The sequence below is a fragment of the Ictidomys tridecemlineatus genome, unplaced genomic scaffold (assembly GCF_052094955.1).
Source record: "Ictidomys tridecemlineatus isolate mIctTri1 unplaced genomic scaffold, mIctTri1.hap1 Scaffold_626, whole genome shotgun sequence".
Taxonomy (NCBI): Eukaryota; Metazoa; Chordata; class Mammalia; order Rodentia; family Sciuridae; genus Ictidomys; species Ictidomys tridecemlineatus.
The window spans coordinates 1-22,074 of NW_027524315.1; the positions used below are offsets into that span (position 1 = coordinate 1).

A 22,074-nucleotide genomic window follows, 5' to 3' on the forward strand; every position below is an offset into this window, starting at 1 on the left:
ATCCTGAATTTCTTAGGGCTGAATTGTAACGTGTCCATCACCACACTTTATCTGCTCATCAGTTGAGGGACACTTGGGTTGTTTTCCATCTTTTGGCTATTATGCCTAATGTTGCTGTAAACATCAGCATGCCATGTTTTTACATTGTGTGTCTATTTTCTTTTCTCTTGAGTATGTGCCTGGGAATGGAGTTGCTGGATAAAATGGTAATTCCACACTTGAGGGATGGCCAGAATGTTTTCAAAGTACCTGAGGGTACAGTGAGGGTTTTGATTTTTCTTTAGCAACATTTCTTATTATCTGTTCTTTTGATTATAGCCATCCTAGTGAGTATGAAATGGTATTAATTTGAAATTTTGATTTGCATTTCCCTGATGGATAATGAATGTATTTTCATGTGCTTATTAGCCATTTTTACATGTTTTTTTGAGAAATGTCTGTTCAAGTGTTTTGGCTCTTTTAAAATTGGGTTTTCATTTTATTATTGAATTGTAAGGAGTTCTAAAGATGTCTAATCAGATGTATGATTTGCAGAATTTTATTCCATATGTTGTTTTTTAACTTTCTTAATAGTTTGTGGGTTTTTTGTTTTTTGGTTTTTTTTTTTTTTTTTTTGTACTGAGGGTTGAACCCAGGGGTGCCTAATCACTGAGACACATTTTCAACCCTTCTTTATATATATATTTTTAGAGACAGGGTCTCACTGAGTTGCTTAGGGGTTTTCTAAGGCTGGCTTTGAACTCAACAATCCTCCTGCCTCAGCCCCTAGAGCTGCTGGGAATATAGGCATGCACCACGAAGCCTGGCTTGATAGTGTTTTTTTGAGGCATACAAGGTTTTTGTTTATTTGTTTTTGTAGTGCTAGAGCCTGAACCCAGGCATGCTGGTTCTTCTACCGCTGAGCTGAGCTTTATCCCCATCCCCGAAACACAGGTTTTAAATTTTGGTGAAGTCTGGTTTATGGGTTTTTTCTTTTTTTTTCTTTTTATCACTTGTACTTTTGGAGTTATGTTTAAGAAACATTGCTAGACCCGAGGTCATGATAATTTACCTCTGTTTTTCTTCTAGGAGTTTTATAGTTGTAGCTCTTACCTTCAGGTCTTTAGTCCATTTTGAATTAAGTTGTACATAAGGTGTGAGGTAGGGCTCCAACTTCATTCTTCTTTTTTTTTTTTTTTTTTTTTAAAAAGAGAGAGAGAGAGAGAATTTTTTATATTTATTTTTTAGTTCTCGGCAGACACAACATCTTTGTTGGTATGTGGTGCTGAGGATCGAACCCGGGCCGCTCGCATGCCAGGCGAGCGCGCTAATGCCTGAGCCACATCCCCAGCCCCAAATAATTAAGTTGTATTCTTTTAAATATCTTTTTTATTGTTGTTGTTTATTTTTTTTTTTTTTTATGTGGTGATGGGGATTGAACTCAGGACCTCATGTGTGCTAGGCAGGCACTTTACCACTGAGCTATCTCCCCAGCCCCCCAACTTCATTCTTCTATGGGTTGACACCCTGTTATTCCAACACCATTTATTGAACACATTCCTTTTCCCCTATTGAATGGTCATGGTCCCTCTGCCAAAAACCAGTTGCCCACAAATGCTGTCTAAGTGTGTTCTGGAGAACCACACTGTATGAAGGGTTGCACAGGGAGGTATAGTCAGCCTGGTGCTGTGGGGGCTCCAGAGGGTGGAGGTTTCACAAGAGCTGCTGAGCATCCAGGATCTGGTGGATCCAGGATCTCATATACAAAAGTGTATGAGAGCGAATTCAAGACTAACTGTGTGTTTGGATGGCTATGGGGAGGGTGGGGCAGGGGCAGCAGGAGGCTGGTGTGGAAGCCTGGGGCCATGTGGCAGTCCTGTAGGCTGTGCCCAGAATTTGTAACTTGGCAGCAGGAAGCCAGGGAAGGACATGTCAGGGCTGTTAATTGATGAAGCCTCTTACTGTAGAAAGGTGGTAAATACAAGGGGAGAGGTGGGAGACCCATTAAAAAACCTTGAACCTGTGTCTGAGTGATGCTAAGGCCTGAACAAAGAAGTGGCAACAGGACCACAGCAGAGGTGTGGCCCACGGCAGAGGGATTTTTAAGGTGACTGCCAAGCATGAAGCCTGGTTGATGGGAGGGTGAAGAGAAGGTGCAGCATGATGGCAGCTACCTGGCCAGTGGTCACTAAGCCTGGAAATCACTCATCCACTTCTCTTAGTTCTTTAATTCTGTGGATGGTATTATTCTGTGAATGTTACTGTTTTATTTATTTTTGGGGTACTGGGCATTGCACCCTATTGTGCTTTACAGAGCCACATCCTCAACCCTTTATATCTCCAGACCTGAATTTGCACTTCCCCTGCCTTAGCCTCCTCGGTATCTGTGGTTGCGGGTTTGTGCCACAGTAGGTGGCTCACCTTATTATTTTAAATGTCCCTCTTCATGTAGGAATGTATCTTTAAAATTTATTTATTCTTGTTGGAGGCCTGTGGACATAGCTAAGTGGTAAAGCACTTGCCCAGCATATGTGAGGCTCTGGGTTCTATTGCCCACACCATAAAACAACTCCACTTTTTGCTGAGTGCAGAGGCCTTCATCTGTAATCCCAGCAACTTGGGAGCCTGAGACAGGAGAATTGCAAGTTGGAAACCAGTCTGGGCAACTTAGGGAGACCCTTTCTCAAAAAACGAAGAGGGGATGTGGCTCAGTGGTGAAGCACGTGCCTGCAGGCTCCGGGCCCTGGGTTCAACCCCAGCACTGGAACCAAAAAATATTTATTTACTTATTTTTAATTGACAGGTCATTTCTGGTGCTGGCAGCTTTCCCTGAACACCTTTCCAACAGCTTCTGTTTTGGCGCTGAAGACCACTCTCAGCAATGGTGAGATTCATTTGGGAAGTATCTGTTCTCATAAGATTTAATAAGAGTTTCTGTAGATTTGAAAATGTGAATGGACAAGGCATGTCCTTGATGATGGTATTGTACCGTCTTGAGTATTTTTCAAATTTTTTATGAGTGCAATTGTTGTAGTTCAAGGCTTTAAAAAATAATGGTTGCCATTTTTGAGTAGGTATTGTGCACTAGGCTTGAAACATATCACCTTGTTCAGCCCTCACACTGGCTTTCATGAGCTTATTCGCATTTTAGAGATGATAAGGTGAATCTCTGAGAAGCCAAGTGACTTGTTCAAGATCATGCAGCCAGGCCAGGCACAGTAGTGCACACTTGTAATCCCAGTGACTTCGGAGGCTGAGGCAGGAGGTTGCAAGTTCAAGGCCAGCTCTGTCTTAAAATAAAAATAAAAAGGACTAGGGATGGGGCTCAGTGGTTAAATACCCCTGAATTCAATGCCCAGTACCTTCCCCCAAAAAAGAATGAAAGAAATCACACAGCCAGTGAAGCAGGGCTGGTCCCAGAGCTTTCTGGCTGTTGTGATGCCCCCTCCTGTGGACACAGACTTCCTTGACATAGTGCAGGGCCTCTGTTCAGCTGCCTTCTGGGAAGTCCAGGCCAACCTTGCTGTGCAAGGAAGCCTGGCCCTTTCACCTTGAGCTTCTGGGACTCCTGAGTGCTGGGCTTCCCTGTGGGTCTCCTGCCTTTTCCTCTTGTAGACCCACCTGTGAGATGCCTTGGAGATCCTGGGAGAAGTCCAGCTGACAGGGCTTTCTCCCTAATGGCAGATTTCCTACGACCTGTCACACCCACTGTGAATCAACCAGTTTGATTTGTTGCTTGGTTGATTCACTCACTGATTTATAAACAGTTTATTTACCCCTTAACATGTGCCAGGCACTGCCCTGACCTGAGCCGGTGTAGGGCCTGATAGGGATAGCTGTCCTCACTGCAGGTTGCTGTGCTATTCATTAAAATATTAACTTTCAGGCTGGGGGTGCGGCTCAGAGGTTGAGCCTTGCCTAGGGTGCCCAAGGCCCGAAATTGAATCCCCAGCTCCACACCGGAAGTAAAAAAAAAAAAAAAAAAAAAAAAATTGAGTTTCCAAAAGGTCGTAAAAGGCTCAGAGCTTTCATTCCTAGTCCTTTTCTGCTCCTTCCCATCATCTAGGAACACTAATTCTTTCACCTTCCTCTGGTTATATTTCTAAATACACTCAGTCTTCTTTAAACAACATTGTTATGCTAATTGGAGATGTAACAGTCTATCCTTACCCTTACTTTCTTCCAGTATAGGTAGAAGCCGAGTTTGGACTGAATCTCTGGGCATTGTTTTTGTTATTAAATTATGTGCACATTCAGAGTGGAGCTAGGTAGTATTCTACTGTTACATTTTTTCCTGAAATTCATAATTGCCTGACTTTTAAGAAGTTGATTGCTTTCCTTATCACTCTATTTTTCTAAATGCTGCAACAAATTAGTCAGAAACATAGTAATAAATTTTCTAAAATCTCTCACCAACCAGTTTTCCTAGAAGAGACCCAAGTGAGAAGGAAGGAGTTCTTGGTGTAGAACGTGATGTGTGCTGAGGTAGAACCCTGGGGGCCTCTCCGTCCCCACCTGAGGGGTTGTGGCCTATCCCACTTTAGGCTGCAGGGTTGTTGCTTCCTGAGTCTGGGGTCTCATGACCTAAACTTAATAAGAACTCAAAGGATCAGAACAGAGTTGATAAGTGAGGTGGATTGTGATCTGTAAGTGAGCTTCAGAACGTGACTCAGCCTGAACTACTGAACTTTCTTCTTTAAAAAATCATAACACGGGGCTGGGGATGTGGCTCAAGCAGTAGCACACTCCCCTGGCATGGGTGCGGCCCGGGTTCAATCCTCAGCACCACATACAAACAAAGATGTTGTGTCTGCCGAAAACTAAAATGTAAATAAAATATTAAAAAAAAAATCGTGACACAATGTAAGCAAAACCGTTTATACAAGTGTGCATGAAAATTGACTGTTGTTTTGGTGGTACTGAGGATTGAACTGAGGGGCACCCTATCACTAAGCTACATAACCAGCCCTTTTGATATATTTTTTCTTTGTTTATTTTTTTGATGGTGCTGGGGATTGAATCCAGGGCCTTGTGCATGCAAGGCAAGCACTCTACCAACTGAGGTATATCCCAGACCTATGTTTTATTTTGAAACAGGTTCTTGCTAAGTTGCTAAGGCTGGCTTCGAACTTGCAATCCTTTGCCTCAGTCTCCTGAGTCACTGGGATTACAGCCATGTGCCATGCACCCAGAAAAAGTGACTATTTCTAATGTGTACAAAGCCCTGGGTTCAATCCCCAGTTCTTCCCTGCCTCCCATTAAAACAAACAAACAAAAAACAAGTGGCTATTTCTAAATTCTAAAGTTGATTTCTTTTTATTTTTGACAGTTGGTTTCTTTTAGGCTGGGTACATTATTAGCTATGAGTGATATTTCAGTCTTTCCAAAAAATCTGTTAATAATTTTTACACTTCTTGAACTACATTAAAGATTATAATGCTGAACAGAGCAAGATGAAATGTTTTAATATTAGATATGTGTTGAAGATGAAGGTGTTTACAAGAAAGGCTGTGTATAGCAGAATGAGATTTGTAATGATAAAGTTCTGGTTTGTTAAACAATGAAGACCCAGGGCTGGGGTTGTAGCTCAGTAGCAGAGTGCCTGCCTAGCATGTGAGGCACTAGGTTTGATCCTCAGCACCACATATAAATAAATAAAGATCCATCAACAACTTCAAAAAAAATGAAGACCCAATGTTTTCTGGCTACATTTTATTTGGTAGTTCATCAGGTGGGCTACAGGTCTAGAGGACATCTGTGTGCTAGGTGCGATCTCCCTCCCCACAGGTGAGCAAATCATCTGGAATCGAAATTAGTGTTGAAATCTCATCCAGTCATCCAGTTCCTTGTGGCATTGGCAAATGTATCTCATAGGCCTACATTTGAAACAAAATGGTCGTATTAAGTGCTGTCCAGTAATCAAAGATTATCCCTTTGTGTTTGGGTCTCTGTATTCAGTGGAACTATTTCGATGGCTTCCTACCACCCTTAGATGTCACTCTCCCTGTCCTTACCCGCTTTCTTTCTCTGGTCCTGTGAGTCATGGTTGATGCTGCTGATGAATCTGCAGTTACTGTCCTCTGCATGGCTTCACTCAGACTTGAAAACAGCTGTTGTCAGGTTTTTGTTTTGTGTTTATCAAGCCAATACCCTAAAGGCCACTTTCCCTCCAGGGCTGTTTGGATCCTGTCACTTCTCTAGTGAAGCACAGAGCTCAAGAATCTGTGCATGCACTGATCTTGCCAGCACTGTCCCACTCCTTCATCACCACCTGTTCCTGTCACCTCTGCCTTCTTCCTCACGTGAAACCGCCATCCCTGGGACTGGTCAGATGGCTTCCTCTCAGACATGGCTGTTCTAAAACCTTTTCTCAAGTAATAGATGCATGTGGTTAAAAAAAAAAAAAATCCCTCAAAATACAAAAATGCGGGTCTTTCACATCCAACCTTAAGTGCCCCTGTTTTCTTCCACAGAGGCAGCCGCTCCTCAGTCTCTTGCCTGATCTTCTGGAGCTGTCTACAGCATGCCTTCCCTGCTTCCTTGTGTTTTGAACATAAAGGGCAGGGTACCCTCTACACATTGAGTCTTGTTCTTCTGAAGAGTTTCACTTGAAGGTCTTTCCTCATCTGTCCACTGCCCAGCTGCATACAGCAGAGGGCGCCATTTGCCCAGAGCAGCCCAGGAGCTTGGGCTGGATAATGCAGGGCAGAAACCCTGGCTGTACAGAGCTTTCTTGAGACTGGGACATCCACTGTGGAAATGAACCATGACCTCTCTAGGAAGGGCATTTAGGTGGCTTTCATTCCTAAAAGTTTGGTTTTATTTTTTAAATAACAATTGTCCTCAAAATATGATTCTTAAAAGATTAGAATTTTTAGAGACTTATTTTCATCAAGTCACAGTTATTTGGTGCTGGCAGCTCCACAGCCAGGGAGCATCTAACTTGGTTTTGTTTCATCTCTCTGTAGGCCCTTTGTCACTGCAGGGAACCAGAGACAGCCGACACTTCACCAGCTTGAGTCATGCGCTACAGACACAGTGCTGTATCTCTCCTCCCACCAGCCGGTCAGGCCAGCAGTACAGACCCTACAGCTTCTTCACTAAATGTAGGTAGACTGGCACACACTTCCACTTCCTGCAACAGGAAAGTAGGGGTGCTTTCCTATCTTAATTTTTCTTCTGTCATAAACGAATTAACATTTTAGTGATTATTCAACTAAAAATGCAACTAGAATTATCTCATGTGCTACAGCTGTATTTGGAGAGCACTAGTTTATCTGAGCCCCTCATTTGGGGCACCCAAGGCCTAGAAGTATTGAATTGTGCCCCAGATACCCTGCTGATTTAGAGTCACACCAAGAAGGCCCTTACTGTTTTTAGCTGGGCCTTTGCTAGGACATATCATTTGGAGAAGTTCAAGAGACGTCACTACTGAGACCTGAGTTGTGATTGGCAGACATCAGGGAAGCAAGTCTACTTACTGGTCAGGGACTTACTGGGATTTAATGTTAGCCATCTTTTGTGGAAACAAAGTGGAATTGTCTCCTCTTGTGTTTTCCAAATGTAATCATGTTTTATGTTCACTGTATGATTTTATTTTATTTTCATTACCTCAGTGACATGGATGAAGCTGGGCTTTGTGGCCTTTCTTATTCTTAGGAGAGTGTAGATCTTTGCTTTACAACTACAGAGTTTTTCAAAACCCCGTTTCCTTACAGTGACAGCAGATGAGCTCTGGAAAGGTGCTTTAGCAGAGACTGGTGCTGGGGCAAGAAAAGGAAGAGGCAAAAGAAGCAAAAAAAAGAGAAGGAAGGATCTGAACAGGGGTCAGGTCATTGGTGAAGGTAAACGTGTTTGGTTGTTTTGACAGTTTTCAGATTTGGTCCTGAACTTGGGGTGGGAAACTGATGATCTTGGGAAGGGGAGAAATAGCAAGCAAGCTGGGTCTGAGGGAGGCCTGGGGGGGCCCAACGGCAAACTTTGTTCTAAAAAGAGTCTATGTGCTTTTAAAGTGTTTTCCCCCGATTTTATGGATATTTGGCAAACTGGAAACATTCTCATTAAGTGCATAAGAATCCATGGTTTAGAGTCCAACCAGGGGGCTTACCAGCTGCCCCAGAGTGTCACGTACTCTTCATGGGGCACAGCTGTGATAGGTCCTGTGCTGCACACAGCCCAGTGCAGGCAGGTGGAGCTCGCAGAGAGCTGGCAGGCTTCCCCTGCCCAGAGAAGACAGTGACCAAGAGCAGATCTGTAGTCACAGGGCCTGTTGCCGCTACTCAACTGGGCTGCTGTCACACAGAAACTGCCCTGCACAGCGCATGGTTGGACAGGCCCAGCTGTGTTCCGGTAAAACTTTATTTACAAATCAGCTGGTGGGCCGCACTTGGCCTTGGTCCTTCACGTGGTGATGTGATTGTTTATACTTGTGCTTTTGAAAGCAAAAATAGGATAGGTGAACTTGAATTGGCTTATTTTTACTGTTGTGCAGACTCATCACTTTTGATACTAACAACCTTTCAGAAATAAAGGAAGCACCTTGTGCTGCACTTCTAAGATTGCACATCTGCTTGGGTGCTTTTACTACTTGTATCTTGTTTTAGTTTTTAAGCATTTGTTATTTATTTTTAATAATGTTAATAATAATAATAATTATTATTATTATTATTTTTGAGACAGGTCTTGCCATCTGGTCTTGCCAGGCTGGTCTTGAACTTGCAGGTTAAAACCTCTCTCCTGTCTCAGCCTCCCACCTAGCTGGGACTGCTCACATGCACCACTGTGTCTGGCTATAATTTATGTTTTCAAATTATAAAAATCGTATGCATACCTTCTCAGTAAAAACGCGGAGTGTAGAGAAAACTAAAAGCCCCTGATGTCCTTCCTGCCGTCCACATTCCCATTGTCTCCCCTGAGGGGCCACTGGTCTCCTATTGGTATTTCCTTCAGTTGTTTTTGTGTGTGCTGGTGCGCGCTTTTGTATCAATTCCTTAAAGAAATAGATATCGTCTTTAAAAAGAAAAGAAAAGAAAAAGATAATTATACTATATGGTACATGCAATTGTATAATCTGTTTTTTTTTTTTTTTTTTTTTAACCCAATAAGAGGTCTCAGGGCTGGACATGGTGGCAAACCCCTTAACCCCAGCGACTGGAGAAGCTGAGGCAGGAGGATGACAAGTTTCAAGGCCCGCCTCAAGAATTTAGTGAGACCCTGTCTCAAAATAAATAAAAAGGGTTGGGGATGTGGCTCAGTGGTAGAACGCCACTGGGTTCAATTTCCAGAACCAAAAGTAATAATAATAACATGTCTTAGAAATCATTCCACATCAGAACCTGGAGAGCAACGTTTTTTTTTTTTTTTTTTTTAAGAGAGAGAGAGAGAGAGAGAAATTAATATTTTATTTTTTAGTTTTTGGTGGACACAACATCTTTATTTGTATGTGGTGCTGAAGATTAAACCCCGCGCCGCGCGCATGCCAGGCAAGCGCACTACTGCTTGAGAGCCACATCCCCAGCCCGAGAGCAACGGCTTTTGATTTTGTGCAGGATATGGCGCCTGCTGGCTGTGCGTTCAGCCGTTCCTCTGTTGCCGACTCTGTTGCCGACCTGCATTACAGGTCGTGTTTCAGCAGACATCTTAGCGCTCACAGGCCTCACGAGTGTTTCTCTTGGTAAAAGTGAAAATGCGGTCACATGCCTGTAGGGTAGATGTGCATAAAACTGTGACAGTGCCAGGTCACCTGCCAAGTGATCGCATCAGCTCCAACTCCACAATACTGTGCTGGTGTCTGTGCACGCGTTCCCTGGCATCTTAGCAACATGAAGAGTGAGCACCTTTTAGAAGTTGTCACTTACCTATAATCTTTACCCTTCAGGACGCTCCGGCTTCTTGTGGCCGGGTCTGAATGCCCCTCTCATGAGAAATGGAGCCGTGCAGACCATTGCCCAGAGGAGCAAGGAGGAGCAGGAGCAGGTGGCGGCTGACATGCTCCAGCAAAGGGAAGAGTGGGACTGGAAGCGGAGGATGAAAGTGAAGCGGGAGCGAGGCTGGAGCGGGAACACATGGGGTGGCCTCAGTGTCGGTCCCCCGGACCCTGGTCCCAATGGAGGTAGTGGAGGCCTGGTTTGCTTGCCTTTGGTAGAGGACGTATCGTCCTACAGTGTTTCTGAAAATAATTTTATTGTTTACTTGTCTGTTTAGATTACCCTTTCTGAAAAAAGAATTTGACCTCTTTGACTAACTTTCCACATTGTTATCCCGGTTGCATTTGTGGGACACTAGAGGCCTGTAACCAGGAAGTGTTCCTCCAACAGGATGGAAAGCCCTGGGTCCCAGTGCCTTAGCAGGTGCCTTAGACATGGTGGTGTGCATTATAGATCTGTAGGGCACAGCGTTTCCCAAACACGTGGCCTCAGGCTTGGAGTGCTGTTTAACAGCAGAGTTGAGGGACCCCAGAGAGCTGTCACTAAGCCTTCGTAAAAGCAAACATGAAACAAAAACTGACGACACTTAGGCTGAATTAGAAAACAAAGCCTCCCCCTCCCCACAGAGGCAGATTCACCTGAAAATCTTGCTCTTGCCAGTGAGTGGGAGAAGAGGAAGCAAACAGGAGTTTGGCTCAAAGTAGAGGAACGGTTGGGCTGGAGAGGATGGGGCGAGCGTGCAGGAGGGTGGAGGTCTGGGAGGGAGAGGACCTGCCCACGAGCCAAGTCCCCAGTAACCAGATCCAGAGTTTAGACAGACAGGCTGCTGTTACCAGCAGGGGCAGGGTGCAGGTTTGGGTGAGCCTGTGCAATGGGGGTGGAAAGGCGGGGAGGTCACCTGGTATCTGGTAGCTTTGGTCAGGAGTCATCAAGCCAGATAGTGGCATTGGTGAACATGGCCACCAGAATATTTCTTGATGAGAAGGTGGCACTTGGCACTGGCTTCACTATCACCCAGTGGGTGGGACCCTGGCAGTGTCCAGGAAAGAAGATTGACTCTTGAGCTGACCGCTTTCAAAGCCGACTGCTGGGTACAGAAGCTTTTATTCTGCTCTCCTATTTTATTTTGTAATTGAGATTTTCTGTAATAAGTAAAAGCAAGAGAATTTGGGAGTGTTGGAAACAGCTGTGGTGGTGAGCGGAGGCTGAATTAAGAGAACTGAAAGCTGAGGAGCCGGGAGTTCCCGAGCGGGTCAGACCCGCAGTTGAGAGTGGTGAGCGTAGGCCAGGCTCTGATCTCTCCCGGCAGCAGCAGCAGGCCACTTGTGACCAGACAGCTGCGTGGGTTCTGGCCTGGAGAGGGCGGTAGAGACAAAAGTGTAGGGATTGAGGACGTTGGCGAGATCTATGAGGAGTGAGGGACTTTGGTGTCTTTGAGGGACTTTGGTGAGAGAGGCTGTGAAGAGCCCAGGAGACCAGATGGGAAAGCAGCGAGGAAGGCTCTGGAGGTGTCGGCGCTCCAGGAACCTGTGCCTCGGGAGCCGGCAGCAGGGAGCTGGAGAGAGGGAGGCTGCGGTCAGAGAGCCGTGGCTGAGCTCGTGAAGTCAGGCCAGGCAGTCCCTGTGGATGATGGGAACTGGGGCGCAGCCTGGAGAGCGGCACCAGAGAGCTCAGGTTCTTCCCATTAGAAGTCTGAGGGCACCTGGGAAAGGCTGTCCCACGTGAGCAGCGTGGATGCTCTTATCTGTGTGCTTTTTCTTCTCTCCTTGTAGAGACCTATGAGGACTTTGATACCAGGATACTCGAGGTAGGCCTGCCGAGCTCAACTCCCAGGGTCCTCTGGAGAGGTTGCCGGGGTCGGGTGGGCAGGAGGAGCTGAGCAGAGCTGTGGTGACAGTGATCTCTCGGACACAGACTCAAGTTCAGGGAGGAATTAACACAATTTGAAGTTCAGTTCCTTCATGTTGGTGGTCCCCACTGCTGCCTTGGTTTGTGGGGACTATGAAATTGAGGTTTGTGAGGGGCAAATTCAGGAGCACAATTTGGAGATTATGTTAAGTTCCTTCTTCCTGGAGCTAGAGTGTGCTCTGTGGTGGCCTCTTGTGGAGCTGTACACCAGTTGTATCTAGGACACAATCAGAGAACAGGTTGGGAGGAGCAGGGGCAGGGGCAGAAAGCCTCAGGTTATGGCCAGTGTGCAGTTTGACTAGGGCAGTGGTCTCTGGGCTGCTCACAGATCCTGTATCAGGTGTGCTTGAACCACCCTTCCAGGGTGGTTCTCTGATGGCCAGTGTTCCTTGGAGCTGGCACTGTGCATTTAATCAGTGTTTCATAATGTGGAACAGAGCCGGGCTCGGTGGTGCACAGCTGAAATCCCAGTAGTTTGGGAGGCTAAGGAGGGAGGATGGTGAGTTCCACAGCCTCAGCAAAAGCAAGGCCCTAAGCAACTCAGTGAGACCCTGTCTCTGAATAAAATACGAAAAAGGGATGGGGATGTGGCTCAGTGGTCAAGTGCCCTGAGTTCAATTCCCAGTACCTCCCCAAATTGTGGAATAATTTATATATCAAATTTGTGACAAAGCCTCTCTGAATATGTATATTATTTCTTCAATATCAGTTATATTATGGAATTTTTAAAATATGTTTACAAGTGTTTTATGTTGGTATCCCATTGTGTGTTATTCCCCCCACCCCAATTCTAGAGATTGAACCCAGGGCTTTGTGCATTGCTAGGCACGCACTCTGCCACCAAACCACATCCCCAGCCCTTTTAACTTTTTATTTTGAGAAGGGTCTCGCTAAGTTGCCCAGGCTGGCCTTGACTTTGCCTTCTTCCTGCTTCAGTCTCCTGAGTCACATGGATTACAGGCGTGTGCCCCTACACACACCCCAGTTCATAGCTTTTGAAAGTTAATCCCACTGAAAGAGTCTTTCATATGTAGGTTGTTTCCTATAAGATCATTCAAAAGTGTGGCCTCAGCCTCCCTTTTCCTTAAACTTCTTCCTAGGAAGGAAAGGGGACAACTGTCATTTAAGCAGTTTAGTTAATAGTTTCATAATTCCTGGCCTTTAAAATAGGCTGAAAAAATGGGAGATTTTCCTGAAGTTTATAATGAATAGGTGTTTCCAAATTCTGTATTCTTGTTTAAGCCTGATCCTTAACATAGCAGTCCAGTCCTGCGAAGTTTTTTCCTTACGTTGCATTTCATCATTTCTAAGATATTTTAGTACCTTTGATACTGGAATTTGTCTTATAATCAGTGTTAAACTATTTCAAAGTTTAATCCATAGTGTTTTCTTTCCTGTGTACATTTATTAAGATGGGGTACATTGAGTTGTGTAGTTGTAAATTCCTTTAAAGATTATCTTAGTTAACTCTCCTAATAACCCAATGAAATAGGAAGAGAAAGTCTTATTTCCATTGTGTTCCCGAAATGCTTCAGAGGGAGGGTTTGTTTGGGAAGTTTGCTTTTGTGCCTACAGACTGGAGGAGGTGCTGGGTCCTGCACCAAGCCTTGTGTGGCTGAGCCAGCAGGTCCTCGTCCTCTACCTCAGAGTTTTCTTCAGCTGTCCTATTGATGAAGCATTTTGTCTTTTAGGTCAGAAATGTTTTCAATATGACAGCCAAAGAGGGAAGGAAGAGATCAGTCCGTGTCCTGGTGGCTGTGGGGAATGGGCAGGGAGCTGCAGGTGAGTGGGGTGACGCTGAACACAAAGAGGCCTGGCTGCCCGGCTGGAAGCCAGGGCCCTGCTGCCAGTCTCACTTTTTCTACTAATAGAGCCGCCTAGAGGTCTGGGCTCACAAACCTGGTGGTAAACCACGAAGCTTCTCAGAGAAAGAAAGAAAAGCTCTTAAGGCCTACATCTGAGGACTGGGTATTTTAAAGGGCTTAAGACACTATTGTATGGTGCATAATAGTGAAAACTTAGAACAAGTTCAATCGGGCCTGGTTACAGGATAGCTGTCCAATATAATATTCTTTTTTTTAATATTTATTTTTAGTTATAGGTGGACACAAGATCTTTATTTTTTATGTGGTGCTAGGGATCAAACCCAGTGCCTCACGCATGCCAGGCGAGTGCTCTCCCTCTGAGCCACAACCACAGGCCTCCAAAGTAATATTCTATAGCCATTAAAGAATTGTGAAAAATTACTTACACAATAAGTAATTTTGGTTAAAAATTTGTCATGTAATCATGATTTTTTTTTAAAGTCATTTATATGCAAGGAAAAAAACTAGAAGACTGTACACTGACTGATAAGTGTTCACTTGGGTTAGCAGGTTTGTCAGTCATTTAAATTTTCTTCTTTAGACTTTTAAAGTTTCCCTACTGAACATCTTGTTTTTGAAATGTGTTCACATAGAACTGAAAAACTGTTTGTTGCTTCCTTTTGAAAATTTCAAAGCAAAAGCAAAAGACATGATAGTGCTTTGCTGTAAGAGACCATGGTTAGCAGTTAGTGTTGTCTCTTTTCAAAAATATCTTTTCTGAAATTTTGTGTCCATGTTACCTCCCTTTACCTTTTTATCAAAAGCTTAGCAGAGATCTTATTATAGCCATGAATTTGCACCTTGCTCTTCTTGCTTGGTTTTGCCCTGAGAGGTCTTCTGTTAGCATAAGCAGATTTCTGGTATTGGTTTCATAGTGTTCCAGTGTGTGCATAGACATGATTTTTGACCCAATCCCTATTGTTTCCAAATTTGTATCATTTATTACAAACAACAACAATAACATTGACCTTTTTGTACATGGAGCTTGTTGAACTTTTGGAAATATAGAAATAGGAGAAATGTCTTGAAATTGCTGCCGCACTGGGTGTAAATGTCAAGTATTGCCAGATCTCCTCCTCAAAGGTTGCATCAGTTTATGTCCCTCTGTACCACCCATCCTTGCCCTGAGTAGTATCAGACTTTACTGATTGTCAGTATGATCCCTGAAACGTCTCTCCCAGTTTACACCTGTACTTTCTAAGTTAGGAGAGTGCCGACGCCATTTTGCGTGTTCATTGGCCGTTGCGCTTTCCCTTTGGACATCTGTCAGTCCAGGTGCTTTGCCTATTGTTTTAATTGGGTGGTTTTCTTGTCTTTATTGATTGGGATTAGCTTCTTGTAAGTTAAGGACATGAGCCTTTTTTGTCTTATCATCTTTTGACTTAGTTTTGAATTTTTTTCCACATCGAAGCTTTAAAATCCACAGAAGTTTTAAACCTTAACATAGCAAATTTATCAGTCCTAGGTCACTTCTGGTTTGTGTTTTGCTTAGAAAGTCTCCTTTTGAAGATTATAAGTAAGTGCACTCATATTTCCCTCTAGGACTTCCATGGTTTACTTTGTTCTGTTTAAACTAGGAACTGGAATTGAAGCCCTTTTCATCCCAGGCCTCAGATGTCTTGCCTATTTTATTTTCCTGTGTGTAATTTTAAAACAAAGTACTTTTTTCAAATTAAATAATAAATGGTGGCAGCAAATAATGGAAGCATTTCTGCAACTTGTGATAGACCTCATTTCCTAGGGTAAAGCATTTACAAATTGGAAACTATTAGGTTTATTTTTCTGGTTAATTAAAATTGAAATTCTACTGAAATCATAGTTTTACTCTATAACAATGTATTTTTCCCCTATCCCTTCTTGTCATTTTAATCTCTTTGCACAAGTGCCCCAAAACATTTGCCTTTTATAAATATAGAGCATACTTAATTTTAAAAATTGAGTATATTTCATTTTATTAGAGATTTATAAAAGGTCATGTTATGTATCTCAATGTCAAGTCTGTCGAATGCCTCAGAACAGATGAGCACATCTCTGGCTTTCTTCATGGCTGGTTGTGCAGAGCAGGTGTTCTGTGGGCAGTTGAAAGAAGGGCGTGAAATGCTGTAGAGCCCAAACTGGGAGCTGGGGAGAGGCACAGGCTGGGTCAGAGTAGCTTTCCTTTTCATAAGTTTTGCTTTTTCTTTTGAAGGTTTTGCCATTGGGAAGGCCACTGAGCGGGTGGATGCTTTCAGGAAAGTACGTGCATGTTTTTCTTTGTTAACATTTAGTAGAAGATGAAAAGCTCTGTGTTCACATGGGGGCACTGCAGGCACACAGTCACGTATCACGAAGGAATCGTCAGTGTATGTGTGATAATGATATTGTAGCTAAGTCCTTATGTTTTAAGGTGCATAGGTGGAATTTTTTATAATAAAATACTTTATAAAATAGTTTTGAAACCCAGCGAGAGATTTAGGAGAATTTGTTCCTTCCTTTCTTCAGGCAAAGAACAAAGCCATCCACTATTTGCATTACATAGAGCGGTATGAAGACCATACAAGTGAGTGTGGGTCTTTTCTTGTAAGATTTGCAGAATGCCACTGTGTCCTGGTGTGTCTGTGACATGCCCAATGGGTGTCTTTGTGTTGCTCTGACTGCATTCTTACAAATGTGCAAAATGAGGAAACAGCCTGGCCTCGGGGGGTGGCAGGAGAATGAGTGGGGTCAGCGTCTGTGTGTCCTGTGGGCTGGCTTCTTAGGGCAGCACCCAGTGCTCTGTGGCTTTTGCAGACATTAAAGCCACATGCCTGACCCTCCTGTGTCTGCTTTACCCCCCAGTATTCCATGACATCTCCTTGAGATATAAGAGGACACACACATCAAGATGAAGAAATAGCCCAGAGGTAACTGGAAAGCTCTGACTCTCTGTTGAACATAAAGCAGAGAAAGCACCACAGTCCCACCCTCCCCCCTGGGGTTGTTCGCCTCTCCTTGAACTCATCCTGAGAGTGACAGATGGAAGTCCTGAATTAGGCTGAGGAAGGCCAGGCTCCTGGGGAAGAAGCCAAGGTCGGGCTGCACAGGCCCAGGCCTGTTCCTGGAGTGGCTGAGGCATGCAGAGCAGGTGGTGGTGGTCCAGTTGGATGAGTGGGCACGTGGTTCCTCCTGGAGCCTTCACCCAGCTGGACGGTGTGTTTTCCTGCCAGTCACGTGCTGTTCCTCTACAAGTGTCGTGGTGTTAGGCTTGTTATTTGGTGCTGGGGATTAAAGCAGAGCCCCACACCTGTGAAGCACGCGCTGTCACGGAGCTCCCCCAGCCCCTCACCATTGAGTACTGTTGAACTTCTATGATCTCTATTCATTGAGGCACTGGGTGAGCAGAAATGGCCTTTCTTGTCTTGTGGACAGGCCACAGGCAGTGTTGGTTATGGGGACAGTCACACCCAGTGCACTCTTGGTGCAGAATTCTTAAACATTTGGATTTGCATTTTGCTTGCAGTTCTGTAGTAAGAACCTGTTTCATTTGACTGTAGTTTTTTAAATCTCAGGAGTTCAGGTCAGGAGCTGGGCGCAGTGGTGCACACCTGTAATCCCAGTGACACTCAGAAGGCTGAGATAGGAGGATTGCAAGTTCCAGGCCAGCCTCAGCAACTTAGTGAGGCCCTAAGCAACTGAGCTACTGCCTTGTGCCTTCCTCAGTGCTGTCAAGAGGAGGAGGAGGGCCACCTTCATCAGGGTGGCCAGAGGTGGCCTCTGAGCAGGGGCAGTGTGAGTGAGATCCTGAAGGAAGAGGAGCAGAGGGGCAGGTCTGGGAGAACGTTCCAGGCTGGTGCGTGCCCCAGGTAGTGTGCCCTCCTGCACAGGCCATGTGAGGACAGTGCAGTAAGTGGGGTCGGGCACGGGGTGTGTGTGTGTGTGTGTGTGTGTGTGTGATAATGATATTGTGGGGGGAAGATCCTGCAGATGTCTTTGTTTAATTCAGAGAGCAATGGCCAGTGAGAGGTTGTGCCCCGGAGCCTTGATTTGCTGAGGATCAAACCCAGTGCCTCACACATGCCGGGCAAGCGCTCTGCTCTATAGCCCCAGCCCTGGCTTGTGTTTTTGATGCTCTTCTGGAGGAGGGATTGCCGGTGGCCAAGAGCAGGGCACGTGGCTAGAGGGGAGGAGACCACCCCAGCACTGAAGGCCATCAGGGAGGTGAGAAAGCACTCCAGGAGCCACCAATTCAGGAGACGCTGCCACTTAGGCCAGAAGGTGTTCCCAGGAGAGGGAAGTGGTGTCGCTGCCAGGGCAGCTGAGTGGTCTAGGAGGGTGAGGACAGGCGTCTCCCTTGATGGTAACCAGGCATGGACACGGGAGCTGGCCTGGGCAGAGGGCCAAGAGTTTTCAGGCACTAAAGTTTTAATGTAAGTAACATCGTGGTTTCCCCCCCCACTACGTTTAAGGTAGATATTCTGTTTAATTTTTGTACATACCATTGAATAAATGTCGTCCTAGAAGTCACACTAGCTGGGGGTGGTGAAGCCAAAATGTCATTCCCTAAACCCAGAGCCACACGAAAGACAGCATGCTGGCAGGTGCTCAGTCCATTTCCTGTCTCCTAGGATACGGCCTGCGCTGCCACAGGGCCATCATTACCATCTGCCGGCTCATTGGCATCAAGGACATGTATGCCGAGGTCTCTGGGTCCGTCAACATGCTCAACCTCACCCGGGGCCTCTTCCATGGGCTCTCCTGCCAGGTAACCTTCCCTGGGGTTTGAGCAGGTCTGGCTATGCTGCAGACCAAGGTGCTGAGGGTCTCCTAGGGGCTCCCACGGCCACCTGCTGCAGTGACCCCAGGGCTCTGCTGCCCAACCAGAGCTAATCTTGTTTCTCAACATCACCTCACCCAGTCGTTTTGAACCAAATCTCAGGTCCCATTTTATTTCATTCGTAAATATTTCAGTGTATTTCTAAAGGATCAGAATCAGAAACCTGAGAAGTGGTTTCTGATTCTGATCCTTTAGAGGATCTAAAGGATCCGTTTACTTCTATGGTAGAGCGCTTGCTAGGAACACTTAAGGCCCAGGTTTGATCCCCAGCACTGGGGAAAAAAAAATGTCATGGTACCCTTACCATTCCTAAATATCATGACTCAGTATTATCAAGTATCGAATCTGTTCATTCAAATCTATCCATTCGTCTGATTTAAAAACTTTTTTTTTTACACAGTTTTTGATTCAATCCCATTGATTTGATTCAATCCAGTTGAGAAGATGTCAGCACTTCTAAAGTTTCTCCTGTGTCTTTTAAGTCTCTCTTGGTCTGTCCCTCTCTCTTCCCCCCTTGCTGCTGTTATGTTGAAGAAGTCAGGTGTTTTGTCCCATAGTGTTTCCAGGGTTGAGCACCCGTGGAGTCCTTGATGTCCTTTCCCCCCTGGACCTCCTGTGATTTGGTTGTTAGATCTCAGGGCTCCACCAGGTTCAGGCTTGGTGCTTGGCCCGGCAAGCACGTGCTTAGGGAGTTTGGAAGGCGAGGCCTGGCGTACCCCAGTTTGGGGTGGGAAGGTGGGCTGAGGCATCCCCCTGTGACAGCCACTGTGGTTTAACCACCCAGAATCAGCTGGCACTGCTCTTTCCCCCAAGCTCTCTGGTGGGTTCTGCACTCCCACCCCCACCCCACCCCTGTGGTGGTGCCTCTCACTCCTATAGCCACAGGGACCCTCGGAGACCTAACTGCTGTTCTCACTTTGGTCTTGCCCAGGAAACCCACCAACAGCTGGCCGACAAGAAAGGTCTCCATGTGGTGGAATTCCGGGAGGAATGTGGCCCCCTGCCCATCCTGGTCGCCTCCCCCCGGGGGGCCTTGAGGAAGGATCCTGAGCCAGAAGAGGAGGTTCCCGACATCAGGCTGGACTGGGAAGAGGTGAAGGCTGCACAGGGAATGAAGCGCTCTATTTGGTCAGGTCTCAAGAGGGCCTCCACCTGACCTTCCTGCCACCTGGCTCCCCTACTGCAACACCGTGCCTGCTGCCCTAGGCGCCTGGGACTCCCCCGTCACATCTTGCTGTGTCACCTCTTTTTTCTTTTTTGAGGTAATTTCAACCTTCTTTATTTACAAATAAATAATTCTAGTTTTGATTTATTGATCACGTGATCTGTGCCAGGCAGTGTGACAGGGACATTATGTACTGACCTCAGTTCAAGACTACTTTAAATACTCCATGAAACCAGCAAAAGCAAATGGAGCAGGGAGACAGGAAAAGACCCACCCAGGGGTAATGTGCACAGGGACATGAAGGGCTGTGGTGGCTGTGCCCGACGCCCGCTCGGGCTGACCCATCCCTGGGAGGTGACCTCCTGCCCTGTCCCTCACAGCTGCACCCACCTCCAGCAGGGCCCAGGCTGCCCTGGTGGCAGGAAGTGCCTCATTGTTCCAACTTGAACATCAAGTGCCAGCAGCAGGAACCTCTTGTCACACGCTTGACACCTCTTGTGTGGTGTCTGGAGAAATGTCTCTTCACCTCTTTTTGCCCATTTGAAAAATTGAGTTATTTGTGTTTTTATCATTGAGTTGTAAAGATGCTTTAGTATTGTGGACACAGGCCCCTGTAAGGGGTGTGACCCACCATGTTCCTCCTCCGTGGGCAGATCATCATTTCCTGTTTCTTTGAATACTTTCTCTGCCCCCATCCTCCCCCAATCCTCTGCCTACCCAGGTAGGCCCTTGTCACAGTCCCCCAGTTTATTGCCTTTAAGACAATAGAGTAGTTAAAGCACAATTAATGCCAACATTTTTTTTACACATGTAGATGTGCAATGTATGATAACAACACAGAGACCAGGCAGGAGTCCTGGAAATATGCTGTCACCTGGTTCTCTCAAGGGGTCATTTGAAGGTGGACTGGTTAAGGTAAAGATGTGCACTTAAACCCTATTGTAAAGGAGTCACTAGCGTGACACAGAGCTGTAGCTATTAAGCCAGCAAAGAGAATGAGGTGCAATCTTAAAAATAACTCATTGTGCTGTTGCAGTGGCACACACCTGTAATCCTAGCTGCTCAGGAGGCTGTGCAGGAGTTTCCCAAGTTCAAGTGCAGCCTCAGCAACTTAGCAGGACCCTGTCTCAGAAAGGGCTGGGCAAACATACAATGCTCTTGATTTGTTGATTATACATATCCTTTGATTAAAGTCCAAACATAACGAGTCTTTAGAGACATTTTGTATCAGAAAAAAATAAACTTTTCTTTTGCAAGTTGCTAGATAATGTAGAAATTTGGTACAAAAAAAACAAAATGCAAAAAAATGTGTATGTATTTATAGTGAATAGGATTGCCTGAGGCGCGTAATACTTGTTTATTTAATGTGTGCCCTTGCAGACAATTTTACATGTTTGTATGACAGGACATACATGTATGTGTGAGTGTGTGTGTGTGTGTGTGTGAGAGAGAGAGAGAGAGAGAGAGTGTGTGAGAGTGTGTGTGTGTGTGTGAGTGAGAGAGAGAGAGAGAGAGGGGGAGAGAGAGAGAGAGAGAGAGAGAGAGAGAGAGAGAGAGAGAGAGAGAGAGAGAGAGTATGTGTGTGTCTTTTATATACAAAAGAGGCTGAAATATCTATCCAGGCAGAATATGTGATCAGACCCAAGCCTGTGCAGGGAGTTGGGTGACCATTAACTTATGCTGATCTGATGGGTCACAAGTCCCAATGTGTATCACCCACACTTCAGTCAGCAACAGCAGCCAATCTCCCAACTGTAGCAGCATTAGTTAGTTTCCCTGCACACTCTGTGTTCCTGACATCACAGTGCTGTAAGTTGGTGGCCCTCGTTAAGCAAAGTCATATTTGCAAAATAGCATTATTTGTTTTTAAAGCTTTTAAAGACATGGTTTTCTTGGGGGGAAAAAAAAAGGCTTGGGACCCAGCTCAGTGGTGGATTGCTTGCATCGATGTGGGAAGCTATGGGTTCCATCCCCCGCACCACAGAACAAACTCAAAAAACCCTCAATCCAAGAGAAGGCAGAAAAAGAGGAGAAGGGGAACAAGGAACAGGCGGCCCCAAAGAGAAGCCTGGGAAGTTCAAAGCAGCCGTTCCTAGACCGCACTAAGTGCAAGCCCTCTGAACACCTGTGCACATCCTGTCAGCGCACTGTGCTGTGTTCTGTTGAGCTTAACTTTGTCCTCCTGGTGTTCCCCTTCAGGGTCTGTCCACTTCTGGCAGCAGGCTGGTCCCGTCTCCACCTCTCCCCGCAGTTCTCAAGTATTTTAATGTTCTGCCGTACAGTGCGTGCTCCCTGAGTATGGTACATCTTGGAGAACTGTCCCATCATCATTCAGGTGGTGTCCCTCTATATGATTGGCAGTTTTCCTTGCACGTAGTTAATATAGTCTGAGCTTCATACAGTGACTACTGCTTTCCTTCACTAGAGTTGGTCCCGTGT

At 45.5% G+C, this 22,074-nt stretch overlaps 1 pseudogene across 1 annotated transcript; it reads left to right on the forward strand.

Moving 5' to 3' along the window:
• The first annotated feature begins 2,782 nt into the window (after nt 1-2,782).
• On the forward strand, nt 2,783-19,778 carry LOC144374230 (small ribosomal subunit protein uS5m-like; annotated as a pseudogene). The gene is made up of 11 exons (XR_013433677.1): nt 2,783-2,863; nt 6,948-7,085; nt 7,698-7,823; nt 9,857-10,090; nt 11,678-11,712; nt 13,505-13,595; nt 15,867-15,913; nt 16,160-16,217; nt 16,496-16,560; nt 18,262-18,398; nt 19,402-19,778. The product of XR_013433677.1 is annotated as a small ribosomal subunit protein uS5m-like (transcript).
• Nucleotides 19,779-22,074: the final 2,296 nt, after the last annotated feature.